The sequence below is a fragment of the Cebus imitator genome, unplaced genomic scaffold (genome assembly GCF_001604975.1).
Source record: "Cebus imitator isolate Cc_AM_T3 unplaced genomic scaffold, Cebus_imitator-1.0 Scaffold214, whole genome shotgun sequence".
Classification (NCBI taxonomy): domain Eukaryota; kingdom Metazoa; phylum Chordata; class Mammalia; order Primates; family Cebidae; genus Cebus; species Cebus imitator.
In genome coordinates, this window is record NW_016107529.1 from 1,353,921 (window position 1) to 1,375,609 (window position 21,689).

General features: G+C 40.1%; 1 protein-coding gene and 1 pseudogene across 3 annotated transcripts in view; one reads left to right on the plus strand and one right to left on the minus strand.

Annotated features, from left to right (window-relative positions):
• FAF1 (Fas associated factor 1) overlaps positions 1-21,689 on the minus strand; it is a 527,993-nt gene that overhangs the window by 195,854 nt on the left and 310,450 nt on the right. The window lies entirely within an intron of this gene.
• Positions 15,668-16,440, plus strand: LOC108318018 (annotated as a pseudogene). The gene has a single exon (XR_001830989.2). The product of XR_001830989.2 is annotated as a probable 18S rRNA (guanine-N(7))-methyltransferase (transcript).

The window sequence follows — 21,689 nt, forward strand, 5'->3', positions numbered from 1 at the left end:
GTTCATGGTTAGGAAGAATCAATATCGTGAAAATGGCCATACTGACCAAAGTAATTTACAGATTCAATGCTATCCCCATCAAGCTACCAATGACCTTCTTCACAGAACTGGAAAAAAACACCTTAAACTTCATATGGAACCAAAAGAGAGCCCACATAGCCAAGTCAATCCTAAGCAAAAAGAACAAAGCAGGAGGCATCACACTACTGGACTTCAAACTATACTACAAGACTACAGTAATCAAAACAGCATGGTACTGGTACTAAAACAGAGATATAGACCAATGGAACAGAACAGAGGCCTCAGAGGCAACACTACACATCTACAACCATCTGATCTTTCATAAGACTACAGAAACAAGCAATAGGGAAAGGAGTCCCTGTTTAATAAATGGTGTTGGCAAACTGGCTAGCCATGTGCAGAAAGCAGAAACTGGACCCCTTCCTAACACCTTACACTAAAATTAACTCCAGATGGATTAAAGACTTAAACATAAGACCCAACACCATAAAAACCCTAGAAGAAAACCTAGGCAAAACCATTCAGGACATAGGCGTAGGCAAGGACTTCATGACCAAAACACCAAAAGCACTGGCAGCAAAAGCCAAAATAGACAAATGGGACCTAATCAAACTCCACAGCTTCTGCGCAGCAAAAGAAACAGTCATTAGAGTGAATCGGCATCCAACAGAATGGGAAAAAATTTTTGTAGTCTACCCATCTGACAAAGGGCTGATATCCAGAATTTACAAAGAACTAAAACAGATTTACAGGAAAAAAACAAGCCCATTCAAAAGTGGGCAAAGGATATGAACAGACACTTTACAAAATAAGACATACATGAGGCCAACAAACATATGAAAAAATGCTCATCATCACTGGTCATTAGAGAAATGCAAATCAAAAGTACATTGACATCCCATCTCACACCAGTTAGAATGGCAATCATTAAAAAATCTGGAGAAAACAGATGCTGTAGAAGATGTAGAGAAACAGGAACACTTTTACATTGTTGGTGGGAGTGTAAATTAGTCCAACCATTGTGGAAGACGGTGTGGCGATTCCTCAGGAACCTAGACATAGAAATTCCATTTGATTCAGTAATCCCATTACTGGGTATATATCCAAAGGATTATAAATCATTCTACTATAAGGACACATGCACACGAATGTTCACTGCAGTAACGTTTACAATAGAAAAGACCTGGAACCAATCCAAATGCCCATCAAGTATAGACTGGACAGGGAAAATGTGGCACATATACAGCACGGAATATTATGCTGCCATCAAAAACGATGAGCTCGTGTCCTTTGTAGGGACATGGATGAACCTGAAAAACCATCATTCTCAGGAAACTGACACAAGAACAGAAAACCAAACACTGCATGTTCTCACTCATAGGCGGGTGTTGAACAATGAAAACACATGGACACTTGGAGGGAAGCATCACACACTGGGGTCTGTCGGGGGCGAAATAGGGGAGGGACAGCGGGGGATGGGGAGTTGGGGAGAGATAGCATGGGGAGAAATGCCAAATAGTGATGGGGAGGAAGGCAGCAAGTCACACTGCCATGGGTGTGCCTAGACAACAATCTTGCATGTTCTTCTCATGTGCCCCAAAACCTAAAATCCAATTAAAAAATAAATTAAATACCAAAAAAATAAAAATATTAGCCAGGTATCATGGCAGATGCCTATAGTCCCAGCTACTTGGGAGGCTGAGGCGGAAGAATCACCTGAATCTCGAAGGTGGAGGTTGCAGTGAGCAGGGATTGCGCCACACGCTCTAGCCTGGCGACAGAGCAAGACTCTGTGTAAAAAAAAAAACAACGAAAAACAATAACGAAAAAAACACAAAAACAAAACAAAAAAACCCCCGAAGTATTGGAAACAGTTTTAGAGAGGTTTATTCATTCAATCTTTACTGAGCACCTACTGTCCAAAGGGATTAGGTATACAATAATGAACAAAAATGACATATGCCCTTGTGGAACACCTACAATATAAAATAGGAAATATCCCTAAATAAAATATAAAATCACAACTGTAAATGCAGTAAAAAGACAGCATCCATAAAGAAATGTTTGAGTTGAAGACATGAGTAAGAATTATACAGGATGTATCAGGGAACAGGACAAAAAGCCCAATGATGATACCTCAGAAGAACTCTCAGACCAGTGTAGCTAGGAAACAGAAAACACGAGAGAGTAAAATATAAGGTAACACTAAAGAAGTAAGCAAGAATCAGGCTATGCAGTACCTGGTTGGTCAGTTAAGGGGTCTGGTCTTTATAGGCAGGGAGATTACTTGAGTAGATTTATATCTTTATTTATTTTTTTGACAGAGTCTTGCTCTGTCACCAGGCCTTAGTGCAGTGGTGCGATCTCAGCTCACTGCAACCTCCACCTCCCAGGTTCAAGCGATTCTCCTGCCTCAGCCTCCCAAGTAGCTGGGACTACAGGCGCGGACCACCACGCAGAGCTAATTTTTTTTTTTTTTTTAAAGTAGAAACGGGGTTTCACTATGTTGGCCAGGATGGTCTCAATCTCTTGACCTCATGATCTGCCCCCCTCAGCCTCCCAAAGTGCTGGGATTACAGGTGTGAGCCACCACACCCAGCAGATTATTATCTCTTTTAAAAAGTGTTATTCTAATGTAGTGTGGAGAGTTGACTGAGGGGAAGTGAGAGTGGATACAGAAGCCCAGTTTGGAAGCTTTTGCAATAAACAGTCCACAATGAAAAGCTGGTATCTTAAGAGTAGTGGCAGTGGAAATAGACAAAAGTGAATGAATGGGAGATATGTAGGAGCTAAAATGGAGAAGAATTGAAGTTAAGTTCTTTTGGGACTGCCTCAGCCTGCTGAGTACCTGGGATTACAGGCATGTACCACCATGCCGGGCTAATTTTGTATTTTTAGTAGAGTTGAGGTTTCTTCATGTTAGGATCGTCTCGAATTCCTGACCTCACATGATCTACCCGCCTTGGCCTCCCAAAGTGCTAGGATTACAAGTGTGAGCCACCATGCCTGTCCTCCTGTTACTAATATTTTATTAATAAAGCAAAAATAATATAGAGGTCAAGAAAATGGTTACAGTTCATGTAAAAATTTATTTTGGTTCCTTGGAGTCAAGTCACAAAATTACTCGATGTTTAGCTGTATGACATATTTTGCATTAAACTAAAATTCAAAAAGTGATTTTACTGCTTACTTAAAAACTTGTAATGTCACACTGTAAAAATAATTTTCATTATTTTTGACTTTACAATCATCTGAAAATAGATAAAGATCATAGGTAAGAACGATGATAACATTTTTGAACTCTGGATTCAGGAATAAGTTGCCATGTTAGTAAAAAGAACGAATTCCCTTAATATAATAAACGTTTTTTAACATGGAGTCTCTATAGTTTTAAAGACTATAGGCCCTTTCTCCCTATTCTGTAGGTTGCATATTTTTTGCTTGCTTTCTTATTTTTTTTAGTAGCAATTATAAACTGATACTTATGTATTCTAAAAACACTGAGGGAATGACGTAGTATGAAAGACCTTCTCAGTGGATAACAATATTCTGAGAAAGATCTTTTAAATGGATAACCACAGTATTGAAAAGTACATCATATAATAATACAATTCTTACAAATCCCTCTTCTCTCTTTTAATATAGTAGTCTCCCCTTATCTGTAGTTTCACTTTCCACAGTTTATATTAGTGTATCTTTTTTTTTTTTTTTTTTGAGACAGAGACTCGTTCTGTTGCCCAGGCTGGATTGCAGTGGTGTGATCTCTGCTCATTGCAACCTCTGCCTCCCAGGTTCAAGCAATTCTCTGCCTTAGCCTCCTGAGTCGCTAAGATTACAGGTGCCCACCACTACGCCCGGCTTATTTTTATATTTTTAGTAGAGATGGGATTTCACCATGTTGGCCAGGCTGGTCTTGAACTCCTGACCTCATGATCCACCTGCCTCAGCCTCCCAAAGTGCTGGGATTATGAGCGTGAGCCACCATGCCCAGCCTCTATTTTCATTCTCCTACCATTCCTCTGCCACACTACAGTTATCTCTACTGTCTAAATGCATTTTTTCCTAGCTGTCCTGTTTTATATTATGAAATGGAACTCCAGTAGTCCCTCCTTATACACAGTCTGTTACCAGCAATCCAACTGTGGTCCAACAATGTTTATTTTTGGAATGTCCAATTTGGTATTTATTCATAAGTTTTAAATTGTGTGCCATCCTGAGTAGCGTGATGAAGTCTTACGCCAGCCAGATCTATCCCCCTTAGGACATAAACCATCCCTTTGTCCAGCGTTATCTATGCTCTATACTCAACCTGCTATTAGTCATTTAGTAGACCTTATCAGATTTATCAAATTGGCTGTCAAGGTATCACAGTGCTTGTGTTTAAGTTACCCTTACTTTACTTAATAATGGCCCCAAAGCTCAAGAGTAGTGATGTTGGCAATTCAGATATGCCAAAGAGAAGCCATAACGTGCTTCCTTTAAGTGAAAAGGAGAAAGCTCTTGACTTAATAAGAAAAAAAATCATATGCTAAGGTTGCTAAAATCTACAAAAAGAACTTATTTTCTAACAGTGAAATTGTATGTGAAGGAAAGAGAAATGTCTGTTAGTTTTGCTGCTGCACCCCAAAGTGCAAAAGTGATAACCGCGACGTGTGCAGTAAGTGCTTGGTTAAGATGGACAAGGCATGAAATTTGTGGGTGAAAGACATAAACAGAAAACATGTTCCAATTAACAGTAACATGTTGCACCAGAAAGTACTGAGCCTATATGAAGATTTCAGCAAGGGATCCTCTGAAATAAGCGTTTTATGCTATTAATAAAATGACTGTCCTGTTTTACTATTAGTTATTGTTGTAAATCTCTTACTGTGCCTAATCTACAAATTAAACTTTACTATAGATGTGCATATATATGAAAAACATAGTATATACAGGTGTTGGTATTATCAGTAGTTTCAGGCATTCACTGAGGTCTTTAAACATATCACCTGAGGTTATGGGGGAGTGCTGTGTATCAAAGCAAATGACCAATGATTAATCTAACAATAAGTAGTAAGGGATAAGATGAACACCACAGGGTAACACAGTGTTAATAAAGGTCTACTAAATATCATTTGAAAATGCCATATTTAGGGGCTGAGCATGGTGGCTCACGCCTGTAATCCCAGCACTTTGGGAGGCAGAGATGGGTGGATCACCTGAGGTCAGGAGTTCAAGACCAGCCTGGCCAACATGGTGACGCCCCATCTCTATTAAAAAAAAAAAAAAAAAAAAAGACAATGCCATATTTGTCAGTAGTCTGAAGGTTACCATTTTTAGTGTGAATTACAAATATTTGAATTTTATGGGAGTTGAGTTTACATCTATTCTAAATGAGACTGAAAAGTTAAAAACAAGTAACACAAATCAGATCTTCAGTTTTCAACTGAACACCTAATTCAAGATAACTGATTGGCTTTTGTTAGGCCCAATTGCTTTTCTGAACCCTTATTCATGTGCTATGCATATGCTTGTTCATCAATAAATCAGGAACACATCTATTAGAAATTGGGAACACATCTATTCTTTTTAAACTCTTCAGATTCTCAAGCTACTTCTCTATTTAGTTCGTTCTACTTGCTTCCAGTTTAACGGTGAATTACATTTACATTTACAATGTAAATATGAATTACACTTACATTTCTAAATGCTTCCTATCTCCCAGCAGATATGCATGGTTCAATTTGGGGTAGTGTCTCTGATGCTTCTTGACAATTTTTGTTTTATTTTGTTTTTGTTTTTTCTGCCTCTTTCACAATAACATCAACTACCCAGACAGTGCTTTCTAGCTGTCAAGGTGTCCTACACTTATCCATTGTTTGTGGTGTTCTTCTTCCATAATTAAGATTATTAACTCTCTTAGCTTTAATACTTGAGGTAAAAATAATGGCTTCTTATGACCTCCTCTATGATCCTTCCAGGTAAGACTCTATTTTCTATAGTTATTTTTTGAACTGCGTTCCTTCCCACTGTTCTTCTCCATCATCATAGGTGTTTTTCTTCTGAAAGTGAAGTAATTCAGATAAGCTATTTATAAAGTATCTATTTTTAATTATTGCAATGCTGAGAATAGTGAAATTATAAATACCCTGACCAAGAAAATGTTCAAATAAGCCTCTAAACAACAAAATGTTGAAGCAATAGTTTCAAATGAGAAAATGATACACAGAAATGAAAGATAATTTCTACACTTTGGATGGAACAGCCAGCAGGGTTCACAAGCAATTCAGAACTTGTGTGCATTTACTTACTAAACAAGTGGCTAACTATATTGCCACTAATAGCTTAAAATGTCCAAATTAACTTGTTACATATGGTTGGGGAACATGTATTGATTCTTTAAAGTTTTATTTGTAAAATCAGTCCTGTATCTTCTAACCTGTTATAATTAATTCCGTCTCCTTGCACTTTGAAATCTCCACAATAATAAGAACTTTATCAGGCTGGTGTTGGTATGAAGTGGCACAGCAAACCAAAATCCCACGGGGAGCAGTCCACAGACTTCTCTTCTAAGCAGCAAAAAGCTGTTATCATTTTCTGAATTACAGGAACTATAAAAGGACACTCTACTCAAGCTGCCGCTGAATGTCACCTGAAAAGCAATCACAAAAGGGCTCTGTCTTGGCTTATCTCTGAGCTCTGTCACTACGGCAACCAGCAGGGAATAAGTATCTGTGGGTCTATGAATTTCAGAATCCCATAAAAGCCAGGGCTAAAAAGGCATGTGCAGCCTCTCAGAGATTGACTGCATTAATACATTAGCAAATACTGTGAAACACTGGATAAATGTCAGCAATTATGGAAAAAGCGTCTAATAACGATATTCGTTGCCTGTCAAACCCCCGTGAGGTTTGATATGTAACTGCCACTCAAAGCTGTCTGTAATTTTATCTCTTTTATACATCTGAATCCACAGCATTCAAATTTGTACTTTGAAAGTAATAAACTGTAAAGCAGTTCATTCCATGTTGATCACAACTGTCAACAAACATACAATAAAAGAACAAAAAGACTTTCATTGGCTCTGGGAACAATCAGTACCAACAATCTCCTGTGGATATTTATCTTTAAAAAACTATATATATATTCTACATGTAGAATATTAAACAATGTCATGATGTGAAGCAACAATTGATTTGACTGTTGATTAAGTCACCTTGGGTTTAAAAAGCCTACTTACCATGCATGAATGTTCATTTTAAGCCTTCTTTTTGGGTGAGAAAATTTGTAAGACTTTATAGCCAATTATACACAGTTGTAAACACCCCTCCATGTTTGCACATCAAAAAAAGTCATGAAATTTCTGTTACCTCCAGACAGTCTATAATGCTATGTTCACAATCTTTCTCAAATACAGAATTATTGGTAATTAATTATATATGTAAAACCCAAGGGTCTAAAAGTACAACTTAATAAGCTAGACTACTACTTAAGCAATATTTCCATTGCTCAAGAAAATGACTTATTAAGAAATCTTATCACATATATTACATCTGTTCAAATGCAATAGACAGCATGTTAACTTGCAAACAGAAATGCTAGAGATTAAGTAGTGCACATATGTATTATAAACAACCTTCCATTTTTCAGTTATAAAATAGGGTTGGGCACAAAGCTTCCAACAAGACCTTTCTCTGTAACAGAAAAAGGTGGTTTTTGTTTGTTTGTTTGTTTTAAAGAGCAGGGGTGTTTTTGGAGAAAGCAGCAATATGCATTGGAATACTGGGCTAGCAGTTATTAAATGCAATTTAGAGCCAATCACTGACTTTTCAGTGCCACGCTTAATAAAATACAAGAAACTTTTACTATTCATTTGATGCCAGAGGCATTCTGGGCAGTTTAGACATGAAGATGACTAAGATCTGTTTCCTGCCCTCAAGGAATTCATAGTCTCATGGAAGGAAAATGATTACAAGCACTGTTCTTATGAGCTAGCTAGGTGGTTTCAAGCAATCCTAAGAAAAATTAGGATAACAGATAGTAACTGTATTCTACTATATATAATTTCTATTATAAATTAGTCACTATAATCTGCTACTTGGCTCAAATAAGATCATGTACAAGAAATACACTTTGTAAACTACAAATCACTATATACGTGCCTCTTAATATACTAACCTAGTACTTTGTTAACTGTGAGTACCAAAATAGAGTACTACTGCTTATTCCCTGACACATTAATAATATGGCTACCATTCAAGAACATATAAGACATACAAACCAAAGCACCATAATGAAAATTTGAAATTCACTTATATTCAAAGACATAAGTGCCTACCTCATAAAGGAAAATAAAGGCAAATTTTTGCTCAGTTTAATCACATGAAGAAAAATTCAGCCTAATTTTTCTACTTTACTTCTACAACTTTAAATGGAAAGAATCTAAATTATTTTCAGCACACTATCCTACTCCAGAGTAATTTAGTTGTTGTTTTGTTTTTTTGAGATCAGGTCTTACTATGTCACCCAGGCTGGAGTGCAGTGGCGTGATCATGGATCACTGAAGTCTTGACTTCCCAGGCTCCAGTGATCTTCCCACCTCAGCCTCCAGAGTAGCTGGGTCCACAGTCCCATGCCACTACACCCAGCTAATTTTTGTATTTTTGGTAGAGATGGAGTTTCACCATGTTGCCCAGGCTGGTCTCGAACTCCTGAGCTAAAACAAAACACCTGCCATGACTGAAAATTCAATTGTATAGATGCCATTTAGCTCACTCATCTGGCCTTACCAACTCCTTGATTCCATGCTTGACTGTAGCTACTCGTTTCTTAGACTAATGCAGAGGTAAAGATAATTGCTCAACTGATAAATAGAAATTTAGGTCAGATATTAGGGGAATAGACTAAATACTTTGCAAAGCCTTCCATGCCTCTTGCTATTAAAGTTCCTAAACCTCAATAAAGACATATGGTTTGGCCAGTGTGAATGCAATTATAGGATAAATTGGACTAGGTATTTTAAAACTGGAACTGTTCATAAGAAACATGGACATATAAGAAATAGCACGGTACAAGAGAAAGCAAAAGGGAAGAGGGACAGATTTGGAGTTGAATACTGGTTCTGTACTTTACCTTCTCAGTTAAGGTCTCAGATTAACATATTCATCATAAATCCACTAGTTAAAAATACAATTTATTGAGGTCTAGTTACCTACAGTAAAACTGACCCATTTTAAAGAACATTTTGTGAGTTTTTATATACCTATAAACTCTTGTAACAACTAGTATAATTTTCAAATTACAGAAAATTTCCATCACTTCTCAAAATTTATGTTCTTCTAGTCAACCATACCTGATTTGAGGCAAATACCACTACATTTGTATTTTCTCTTATTTTGGGGCTTGTCCCATGCTTTTTGTTTGTGTTTGTTGTTGTTGTTGTTGAAATGGAGTCTTGCTCTATAGACCAGGCTGGAGTGCAGTGGCGTGATCTCGACTCACTGCAACCTCTGCCTCACGGGCTCAAGAGATTTTCCTGCCTCAGCCTCCAGAGTAGCTGGGACTACAGACACACGCTACTATGCCCAGCTAATTTTTTATATTTTTAGTAGAGACGCGGTTTCACCATGTTGGCCAGGCTGGTCTCAAACTCCTGAACTCAGGCGATCCGCCTGCCTTGGCCTCCCAAAGTGCTGGGATTACAGGCATGAGCCACCAGGCCCAGCCTTGTCTTTGTTGTTGTTGTTGTTGTTGTTGTTGTTGTTTGAGACAGAGTCTCGCTCAGTCACCCAGGCTGGAATGCAATGGCATAATCTCAGCTCACTGCAACCTCTGCCTCCCGGGCCCAAGCAATTCTCCTACTTCAGCCTCCTGGGTAGCTGGGACTGCAGGCACGCGCCACTGTACCCAGCTAATTTTTGTATTTTTAGTGGAGATGGGGTTACACCATGTTGCTCAGGCTGGTCTTGAACTCCTGACCTCAGGTGATCCACCTGCCTTGGCCTCCCAAAGTGCTGGAATTATAGGTGTGAGTCATCACGCCCTGTCTTTCTTTTTAATAGCGTCTTTTGAAAAGCAACCTTGCAAACTATAAGTCCAATTTATCCATTATTTTTCCTTTTATGACTAGGGATTTTAGTGTCCTCTCAGAAATTTTCCTATCCCAAGATTTTCTCCTACATTTTCTCCAACAAGTTTAATAATTATAGCTTTTGCATTTAAGTCATCTATGATCTATTTAAGATAAACTGAAGTTATCTATCCTTATCAATATCCAGTTGCCTCATTGCCATTTGTTAAATAAAGAACATACTGTCTCCATTGCATTACTTTGGTATCTTTGTACAAAACCAATCAACAGCATATACATATGGATCTACTCCTGAACATTCTATTTTACCTACTGATTTATGTCTGTCTTTACACAATTACCACATTGTATTGAATACTGTAGTAATATTTTTTAAAATCAGGGAGTGTAAGTCTTCCAACTTTGTTCTTTTTGAAAATTGTTTTAGGCCAGGTGTGGTGGCTCATGCCTGTAATCCCAGCACTCTGGGAGGCCAAGGTGGGTGGATCACCTGAGGTAAGGAGTTCGAGACTAGCCTGACCAATATGGTGAAACCCTGTCTCTACTAAAAAATACAAAAATTAGCCAGGCATGGTGGTGGGCACCTGATATCCCAGCTACTGGGGAGGCTGTGGCAGGAGAATTGCTTGAACCTGGAATGTGGAGGTTGAGTGAGCCAAGATTGCCCCATTGCACTCCAGCCTGGGCGACAGAGCAAGACTCCGTCTCAAACAAAAAAAAAAAAAAAAAAGGAAAATTGTTTTAGGAACTCTAGCTCTTTTACATTTCCATGTAATTTTTGAACCAAATTGCCAACTTCTACAAAAAAGGCTATTGAGATTTTGATTGACATTGCAGTGAATCTATAGCTCTCTGGGAGGAGGTACCACCTTAAAAATATTGAATGTATGCCAGGATCTGTGGCTCACTGATGTAATATCAGCACTTTGGGAGGCTAAGATGAGTGAATCGCTTGAGCCCAGGAGATAGAGACCAGTCTGGGAAAAATGGTGAGCCCCTGTCTCTAAAAATATATATGTTCCAACATATGATTATGGTAGCTCATTCCATTTCTTAATTTTGTTAATTTCTCTCCAATTATTTGCCATTTTCAATGTACAGATTTTATACATTTTTTAAAATGTATCCTTCAATATTGCATGTTTTTGGGTAGAATTGTGAATCATTTTTTAAAACCCATTTCAAAATATTCTTTACTATTATACTATAACACAATTGACTTTTGTATACTTATCTCATAGCCCATGCATGGCCTTGCTAATTTCACTTGCCACTTCTATTAGCTTTTGGTGGATTATGTTAGATCTACCAAGAAACAAACTACTAAACATTTTATACAAGAAAAAAAGTTTTATTTCCTCTTTTCTAATATGCATGTATTTTCTTTCCTCCTAACGTTACTGTACTAATTAGGACTAGCAGTATAACACAGAGTAGAACTTGTGACAGTGTACATCCTTACATTACTTCCAATCTTAGAGTGAAAATATTCCCCCACTAAATACGTTAACTATTACTTTTTCATAGAGTCCTTCTATCAGGCCAAAGAAATTCTTCTGTATTCCCAGTTTGCTGAGTTAGTTTGCTTTTGCTTTGAAAAACACTTATATTTTAAAAGACTCATTTACATATATAAAATTCATCAATATTCCAGTTGCACAATATTCATTCTAATAAGCACAAACACAATTCTAATACACACATTTCCACAACTCCCAAAAGTTTCTTTGTGTCCCTATTGGAGTCAGTCTTCTCCACCACCCCTTGGCAACCCACTGATTGGATTTTTGTAAGCTATAGCTTTGGTTTTTTCACATTTCATATATGTGAAAACACACAGTGATGTAGTCTTTTGTGCCTGTCATCATTAACTTAAGTGTTGTATATATCAGTAGTTTGCTCCTTTTCATTTGGAGTAGCATTCCATTGAATGGATATATCACAATTTGTTTATCATTCACTAGTTGACAAACATTTGGGTTGCTTCTGGGGTTTGTCTGCTATAATGCTCCAATAAATATTCAGGTACAAATCTTTGTGAGAACATGTTTTCATTCCCCTTTGGCAAATATCTAAGAGTTGAGATTGTATGTTAAGTGTCTACTTAATTTTCTAAGCAGTTGCCACTGTTTTCCAAACTAGCTATACTATTTTGCTTTCCTACATTGCTGATTGATTTTTATCACTAATGTATCCTAAATTTTATTGAATGCTTTTCCAGGATCTATTCAGCTGATTATGCATGTTTTCTTAGTTTAGTTAATGAAATTAGTTATACTGGTTCATGTTCCAATGTTGCACCATCCATGTACTCCTGAGATAAATCCCAATGGTGATGCATGACCCTTTTTGTTCTTTTTTGGTCTTCTTTTTGTCATTCTTACCTCTTCCTTCTTTTTTAAGTAACAGCTTCATTGTTATATGGTACCATACCATATAACATAAAATTCACCCTTTTAAAATGTACTTTTCATGTACTCTTGTTTTTATCTATTGCGAAATTCAATTTGGTAAAATGTGTTAAAAGTTTTAACACATATTTCATAAAGGATATTGCTCTGTAGCTTTTTTTTTTTTTCTCATGTCTCTCTGACCAATTTTGGTAAATATGTAACAGCAGCCTCATAAAATGAGTTAAGAAAGGATATGGGCGGGGTGCAGTGGCTCACACCTGTAATCTCAGTACTTTGGGAGGCTGAGGCAGGCGGATCATGAGGTCAGGTGGATCATGAGGTCAGGTGTTCGAGACCAGCCTGGCCAACATGGTGAAACCCTTTCTCTACTAAAAATACAAAAATTAGCTGGGCATGGTAGCGCATACCTGTAATCCCAGCTACTCAGGAGGCTGAGGCAGGAGAATTGCTTGAACCCAGGACGTGGAGACTGCAGTGAGCCAAGATTGTGCCACTATAATCCAGCTTGGCAACAGAGCAAGAGAGTAAGAACAAGAGTGAGCAAGAAAGAATTTGAAGAGGAGGCTGGGCATGGTGGTTCACGCCTGTAATCCCAGCACTTTGAGAAGCCGAGGTGGATGGATCATGAGGTCAGGAGTTCCAGACCAGCCTGGCCAAGATAATGAAACCCCGTCTCTACTAAAAATACAAAAATTAACTAGGCATGGTGGCGGGTGCCTGTAATCTTAGCTACTTGGGAGGCTGAGGCAGAGAATCCCTTGAACTCGGGAGGCGTAGGTTGCAGTGAGCTGAGATCGTACCACTGCACTCCAGCCTGGGTGACAGAGCAAGTCTTCGTCTCAAGAAAACAACAACAACAACAACAACAAAATAATATGAAGAGGATTAGCATGGTAGTATTTGCCAATGTAATAACCTGGTCCTTAAGTTTTTGTTGTGGCAAGATTTTCAATTGCAAATTCAATTTTTAAAATTATATTTGGGCGATTCTAGTTTTCTATTTCTTCTTGGATCAATTTGGCAATTTTAATCTTTCAAGCAACTTGTCCATTTCAGCCTCGTGTTACAAAATGTATTGGCCTAAAGTCATTCATATTTCTCATATTTCATTTTTATCTTTTAACTAACTGCATGATTTGTAGTAGTGTCCTCTCACTTTTTACTGGCATTTGTAATTTGTATCTATTCCTTTTTTCTCTTGATCAGTCTAGCTAGGAGTTTTTTAAATTGATCTTTTCAAAGAGTCGGCATTTGGTTTCAATGATTTTTCCTAATCTGTCTTTTATTTCAATCTCGGCTCACCATAACCTCCACCTCCTTGAGTTCAAGCAATTATCCTGCCTTAGCCTCCCGAGTAGCTGAGATTGCAGGCATGCGCCACCACACCCGGTTAGTTTTGTTTTGTTTTTTTTTTTTTAATTATATTTTTTGAGACAGAGTCTTGCTCTATCACCAGGCTCCAGGCTGGAGCGTGGTGGCATGATCTTGGCTCACTGCCAACTTCCACCTCCTGGGTTCAAGCAATTCTCCTGCCTCAGCCTCCCGAGTAGCTGGGACTACAGATGCGCATCACCATGCCCAGCTAATTTTTATATTTTAGTAGAGACGGGGTTTCACTATGTTGGCCAGAATGGTCTTGATCTCTTGACCTCGTGATCCGCCCGCCTCGGCCTCCCAAAGTGCTGGGATTACAGGCATGAGCCACCACGCCCGGCAGTTTTGTATTTTTAGTAGAGATGGGGTTTCTCCACGTTGGACAGGCAGGTCTCAAACTCCCGACCTCAGGTAATCCGCCCATCTCGGCCTCCTTAAGTGCTGGGATTACAGAGCCACCACACCTGGTCTGATTGTTTTTTCTTTCTTTTTTTGAGACAGAATTTCACTCTTGTTGCCCCAGCTGGAGTGCAATGGCATGATCTCAGCTCACTGCAACCTCTACTTCCAAGGTTCAAGGGATTCTCCTTGATACCTGGGATTACAGGCATGTGGCACCAAGCCTGGCTAATTTTTTATTTTTAGTAGAGACAGAGTTTCTCCATGTTGGGCAGGCTGGTCTTCAACTCCCAACCTCAGGTGATCTGCCCACCTCGGCCTCCCAAAGTGCTGGGATTACAGGTGTAAGCTACCAGGCCCAGCCTGATTTTCTTTTTATCTTTATTAAGTCATTTAACCTACTTGGATTTAATTTGCTCTACTTTTTCTGTCTTCTTCAGGCAGATGGCTATACAATTGATATTGAACTTCCTTTTCTAATATAAGCATTTAAACTATAAATTCTCCTCTAAGCACTGTTTTAGTTGAATAGCACAGATGTGATATGCTATATTTTCATTTAGTTTAAAATGTGTCCAATCTTTGCTCGATTCTTTCTCTAACTCATGAATTTTTTTAAAAAATGTTTTTTATTTCGAATATTTGAAGAGCTTCAGATGTCATTCTGTTATTAATATGTAATTTAATTATATTTGGTTAGTGATAATATTAATTACCATCTTCTAAAATGTATTGAGAAAATAAATAAATATTTATGGTCCAGGTTATAGTCTATCTTGGTAAATGCATCATTCATACTTGAAAGGAATATGTATTCTGATATTATTGGGTAAAGAGTCTCTAAATTTAAATTAGGCAAAGTCGATTAATCATGTTGGCCAAATCTATGTTCTCACCTATCATTTTTTTGTAAACTACTGAGACAGGAAAATGAAATCTCTACCTATAATTGTGGACTTGTGTGTCAGTTTTGGCTCTGCATATTTTGAAACTGTTACTGGGTACATACACATTTAGGATCATTTTCTCTTCTTGATGAAGTGACCTTTATTACAAAATCTCTCCTTTTAGTCCTGACCATATTCCTTTTTCAGGCTGGGCGTGGGGGCTCATGCCTGTAAGCCTAGCACTTTGGGAGGCAGATGGGAGGACTGCCTGAGCTCAGGAGTTTAAGACCAGCCTGGGCAACATGGTAAAACCCTGTCTCTACTGAAATACAAAAAATCAGCTGGGCATGGTGGCGGAAGCCTGTAACCCCAGCTACAAAGGAGGCTGAGGCACAAGAATTGCTTGAACCCAGGAGGCAGAGGTTGCAGTGAGCTGAGATTGTGCCACTGCAATCCAGTCTGGGCCACAAAGCAAAACTCTGCTCAAAACAAAAAAAATGGCAAGTGTGCAGCTGAGGTGTGAGGATGGTGTCCTGCGGCTGGTGGCCAGAGCATGGCAGACCCCTGGAGCTGTTTTATGACAAGAAAAAAGCCTGGAAATACGTTCCCAACTCACAGATGACTGATATCCAGACCACGATGGCTGGGCGAGCATTGGAGCTTCTTGATCTGCCAGAGAATAAGCCCTGTTACCTGCTGGATACTGGCTGTGGAACTGGGCTGAGTGGAGGTTTTCTCTCAAATGAAGGGCACTATTGGGTAGGTCTGGATATCAGCCCTGCCATGCAGGATGAGGCTGTGGACTGAGATATAGAGGGAGACCTGCTTTTGGGGCACATGGGCCAGGGCATCCATTTCAAGCCAGGCACATCCGATGGTTGCAGCAGCATTTCTGCTGTGCAGTGGTTCTGTAATGCTAACAAGAAATCTGAATATCCTGCCAAGCACCTGTACTGCTTTTTAGCTTCTCTTTTTTCTGTTCTTGTCCAGGGATCCCAAGCTGTCTTGCAGCTGTAACCTGAGAACTCAGAGCTGTTGGGGCTGATCACAATACAGGCCACAAAGGTGGGCTCCTCCGGTGGCATGGTGGTAGACTACCCCAACAGTGCCAAAGCAAAGAAGTTCTACCTCTGCTTGTTTTCTGGGCCTTTGACGTTTAGCCCAGAGGGGCTAAGTGAAAATCAGGGTAAAGGTGAGCCCAGGGGGTCCATGTTCACCGATGAGAGGGTACCATTCAGGATTTCCAGGCAGGTATGGTAAGGAAGAGCTGGGCATGGATGCTGGAGAAGGAGTGGCATGGGCCCCAGAATGTTTTCTGCAGTAAAAAAAAGTTCTCTGGGCTGGTTATAGTGGCTCACACCATAATCCCAGCACCCTGGGAGGCTGAGGCAGGAGGATCATTTGAGGCCAGGAGTTTGAGACCTGCTGGGCAACATAGTGGGGGGGGAGGGGCAGGGGTGAAGCTCTGAGAGCATCTTATTTTGTTTAAAAGCAAGAAATAAAAATTCCTTTGGTGGAAAACAAACAAAAAAAATCGTTCTTTTGTATCTTTTCTGATGTCACATAGTCATTATAACTTTTTTTCTTTTAAAGATGGGGTCTCCCCATGTTGGCAAGGCTGGTCTTGAACTCCTGACCTCGGGTGATCTGCCCACCTCGGCCTCCCAAAGTGTTGAGATTATAGGCATGAGCCACCTCACCCAACCTTTTTTCTGTTTTCTTTTGTACTTTTTTTCAGCATTGTGTTTTATTTCTTTTAATGGCTTTTTAGCTATATTTCTTATTATTTCTTTAGTGGCGGCTCTAAGATTTACAACATGCATTATTAACCTAACAGATTACCTTTAACATTATACAACTTTGGATGGGCACGGCAGCTGGGATTACATCTGTAATCCCAGCACTTTGGGAGGCCAAGGCAGGCAGATCACAAGGTCAGGAGTTTGAGACTAGCCAAACCAACATGGTGAAACCCCATCTGTACTAAAAATACAAAAATTAGCTGGGTGTGGTAGTGGGCGCCTATAATCCCAGTTACTCGGGAGGATGAGGCAGGAGAATGGCTTGAATCTGGGAGGTGGAGGTTGCGGCGAGCTGAGACTGCACCACTGCACTCCAGCCTGGGCAACAAGAGTGTTAATTCCATCTAAAAAAAAAATAATAAATAAATAAAAATAAAACAGTATACAACTGCATGTATAATGTCGGAACACTAACAGTACACTTCCATTGTTTTTTGTGCTACTGCTGTTAAACATTTTACTTCTACATATGTTAAAAACTCCATATTGCTTATTAATCTTTTCCTTAAAATTTATCTTTTAATGGGAACAATAGACAGTGGGGCCTACAAGTATAGGGAGGGAGAGAGATAAGGGTTGAAAAACCACCTACAAGGTACTATGCTCACTACCTGAGTGATGAGTTCAATTCAGACCCAAACCTCCCTTGTAACAAACCTGCACATGTACCTTCCTGAATTTACATTAAATTTGAAAAAATAATTAAAAAATAAAAATTATCTTTAAAAAGTTAAAAGCACAAGGAAAACTGGGCGCGGTGGCTCGCGCCTGTAATCCCAGCACTTTGGGAGGCCAAGGCAGGCAGATCACGAGGTCAAGAGATCAAGACCATCCTGGCCAACATGGTGAAATCCTGTCTCTACTAAAAATAAATAAAATTAGCTGGGCATGGTGGCTTGTGCCTGGAGTCCCAGCTACTCGGGAGGCTGAAGCAATTGCTTGAACCTGGGAGGCGGAGGTTGCAGTGAGCTGAGATCGCGCCGCTGCACTCCAGCCTGGAGCCTGGTGATGGAGTGAGACTCTGTCTCAAAAACAAAAATTAAAAAAAAAAAAAGCACAAGGAAAAATATCTCTTTTATATTTAACCACAGTTGGCACTCTTCATTTTTTTTGTAGATTCAAGTTTCCATCTGGTATCTGGAAAATGCAGTTTTCCTTTTGCCTAAAGAACTTCCTTTAATATTTCTTGTAGCACAGGTTTGTTGGCACTAAATTCATTTAGTTTTTGTTTACCTGAAAAATTCTATTTTACTTTCAGGTTTTTTTTCCTTTTTCTTTCTTATTTTTGAGACAGGGTCTCACTCTGTCACCCAGGCTGGAGTGCATGATCGTGGTTCACTGCAGCTTTGAATTCCTGGGCTCAGGCTATCCTCCTGCCTCAGCCTCCTGTGTAGCTCGGACTACAGGCATGTATTACCAATGTCTAGTTTTTTCTTTCTTTCTTTCTTTCTTTTTTTTTTTTCCGTAGAGATGGGGGTCTCACTTTGTTGCCCAGTCTGGTCTCAAACTGCTGGATTCAAGTGATCTCCCACTTCAGCTTCCCAAAGGGCTAGGTTATAGGGCATAGCCACTGAGCCCAGCCTTACTCTCAATTTTCAAAGATTATTTTCATTGCATATAAAATTCTGATTTGAAATTTAAATAAAATCTTTTAGCCCCCTTAAGATGTCATTTCATTGTCTTCTGCCTTGCATTGCTCCATTTTTTTTTTTTTAAAGAGACGGGTTTTGCTATGTTGCCCAGGCTGGAGTACAGTGGCTATTCACAGGCCTGATCCCACTACTGATCAGCATGGGAGTTTTGACCCACTCTGTTTCCGAACTGGGCCAGTTCACCCTTCCTTAGGCAACCTGGTGGCCCCCCGCATCCGGAAGGTTACCATACTGATGCCAAGCTTAGTGCGGACACCTGATCAGCATAGCGCACTGCAGCCCAGAACTCCTGGGCTCAAGCGATCCTCCCACCTCAGCCTCCCGAGTACTGGGAATACAGGCATGCACCACCATGACCAGGTTTTTTATTTTTGAGATGGAGTCTTGCTCTGTCTCCCAGGCTGGAGTTCAGTGGCGCGATCTCAACTCACTGCAACCTCCACCTCCCAGGCTCAAGCGATTCTCCTGCCTTAGCCCCCAGAGTAGCTGGGACTACAGGTGCGCACCACCACATTCAGCTAATTTTTGTATTTTTAGTAGCGATGGGGTTTCACCATGTGAGCCAGGATGGTCTCGATCTCCTGACCTCTGAATCCACCCACCTCAGCCTTCCAAAGTGCTGGGATTACAGGTGTGAGCCACCAAACCTGGCCTTTTTTAAAATAGAGCCAGGATCTTGCTACGGCACCCAAGCTGCTTTCGAGCTCCCAGCTTCAAGCAATCTTCTCACCTGAGCTTCCAGACTAGCTGGGATTACAGGCAGGAAGCACTGCACCAGGCTTGCATTTTTTTTCTGGTAAGAAATCTAAAGATTCTATATTTGTTCCCCTGTGTGTAATGTACGTTTTAAAGTTCTGTTTTGATATATTTCTCTTTTTCACTGGTTTTTAGCAATTTAATTATGACACACTTTCAGTGTGAAATTCTTTGTATAGCCTTCTTTGAGTTTACTGAACTTTTTGGATTGATGAATTTACAGTTTTCATAAATATAACCAAAAAATTAAGCCACTATTTCTTCAAAAAAAAATTTTTTTTTCCCTGAGGTGCAATCTGGCTCTGTCACCCAGGCTGGAGTGCAGTGGTACGATCTCAGCTCACTACAACCTCTGCCTCCCAGGTTCAAGCAATTCTCCTGCCTCAGACTCCTGAGTAGCTAGTATTACAGGTGAGCACCACCATGCCAGCTAATTTTTGTACTTTTAGTAGAGATGGGGTTTCACCATGTTGGCCAGCCTGGTCTCAAACTCCTGACCTCATGATCTGCCTGCCTCAGATTCCCAAAGCGCTGGGATTACAGGCATGAACCACCATGCCCAGCCTATTTCTTCAATTTTTTTTCTCTTTGACCTCTTCCCTCCATCAGTCTTCTACTACAACTCCACTTGCAGGTATGTCTAATACCTGATTTTGTCCCAGAGGTCAGATACTTTGTTCATTCATTATTTTTTCTCTCTGTGCTTCAGTCTGGACTGTTTCTATTGCTGTATCTTTAAGTTCACTGATCTTTTCTTTGGCACTATCTAAGCTGTTATTCATCCCACCCAGTAAAATTTGTACTTCAGATACTATATTATCTCTAAAAGTGTTACTTCGTTCTTTTAGTAAAAAAAAATCTTTTGAGACACAGTCTCAGTCTGTCACCCAGGCTGGAGTGCAGTGGCACAATCTCAGCTCACTGCAACCTCTGCCTCCTGGATTCAAGGGATTCTCCTGCCTCAGCCTCCTGAGTAGCTGGAACTACAGGCATGCGCCACCATGCCTGGATAATTTTTGTACTTTGAGTAGAGCTGGGTTTCAATATACTGGCCAGGCTGGTCTCAAACTCCTGAGCTTAAGTGATCCATCTGTCTCAGTTTCCCAGAGTGCTAGGATTACAGCTATGAGCCATCACCACCCCACCCCCTTCCCCACGTCTTGCCATGATACTTTTGTTCTCTTTTATATATTTTATTTCTTCCCTTTTATATATTTTATGACTGCTTGTTTTCACTTAAATCCTTGAGCACATTCATAGCATTTATAACAGCTACTTTTTTTTTTTGAGACAGTCTTGCTCTGTCACCAGGCGCCAGGCTGGAGCGCAGTGGTGCAATCTTGGCTCACTGCAACCTCGGCCTCCTGGGTTCAAGCAATTCTCCTGTCTCAGCCTCCCGAGTAGCTGGGACTACAGGCGCGTGCCACCACACCCAGTTAACTTTTGTATTTTTTAGTAGAGACGGGGTTTCGCCATGTTGCCAGGATGGTCTTGATTTCTTGACCTCATGATCTGCCCTCCTCGGCCTTCCAAAGTGCTGGGATTACAGATTACAGGCGCGAGACACAGCGCCCAGACTATTACAGTTACTTTAAAGTCTATGTCTGCCAATTTCATTATCTAAGTAACTTCCATGTCTGTTTCTTTTGACTGATTTCTTTCCTGCTTTTAGGTAAGATTTTCCTGTTTGCAACTTTTGATTGGATGCTAGACTTTGTTTTTAGAGGGAGTTACTGATCAGCTTATTCCTATTAAGACTTGTTTTTAAGCTTTTTTTTTGAAATGGAGTTTCATTCTTGTTGCCCAGGCTGGAGTGCAATTGTGCAATCTCAGCTCACCACAACCTCCACCTTCCAGGTTAAAGTGATTCTCCTGCCTCAGCTTCCTAAGTAGCTGGGATTACAGGCATGTACCAGCACCCCTGGCCAGTTTTGTATTTTTAGTAGAGATGGAATTTCTCCACATTGGTCAGGCTGGTCTCAAACTCCTGACCTCAGGTGATCCGCCTGCCTCGGCCTCCCAAAGTGCTGGGATTACAGGCATCAGCCACCAAGCTTGGCCATTTTAAAGCTTTTAAAAATAGAAGTCTTAGCCGGGCACGGTGGCTCACGTCTGTAATCCCAGCACTTTGGGAGGCTGAGGCGGGTGGATCACGAGGTCAAGAGATCAAGACCATCCTGGTCAACATGGTGAAACCCCGTCTCTACTAAAAAAATACAAAAAAATTCAGCTGGGCATGGTGGCATGTGCTTGTAATCCCAGCTATTCAGGAGGCTGAGGCAGGAGAATTGCCTGAACCCAGGAGGCGGAGGTTG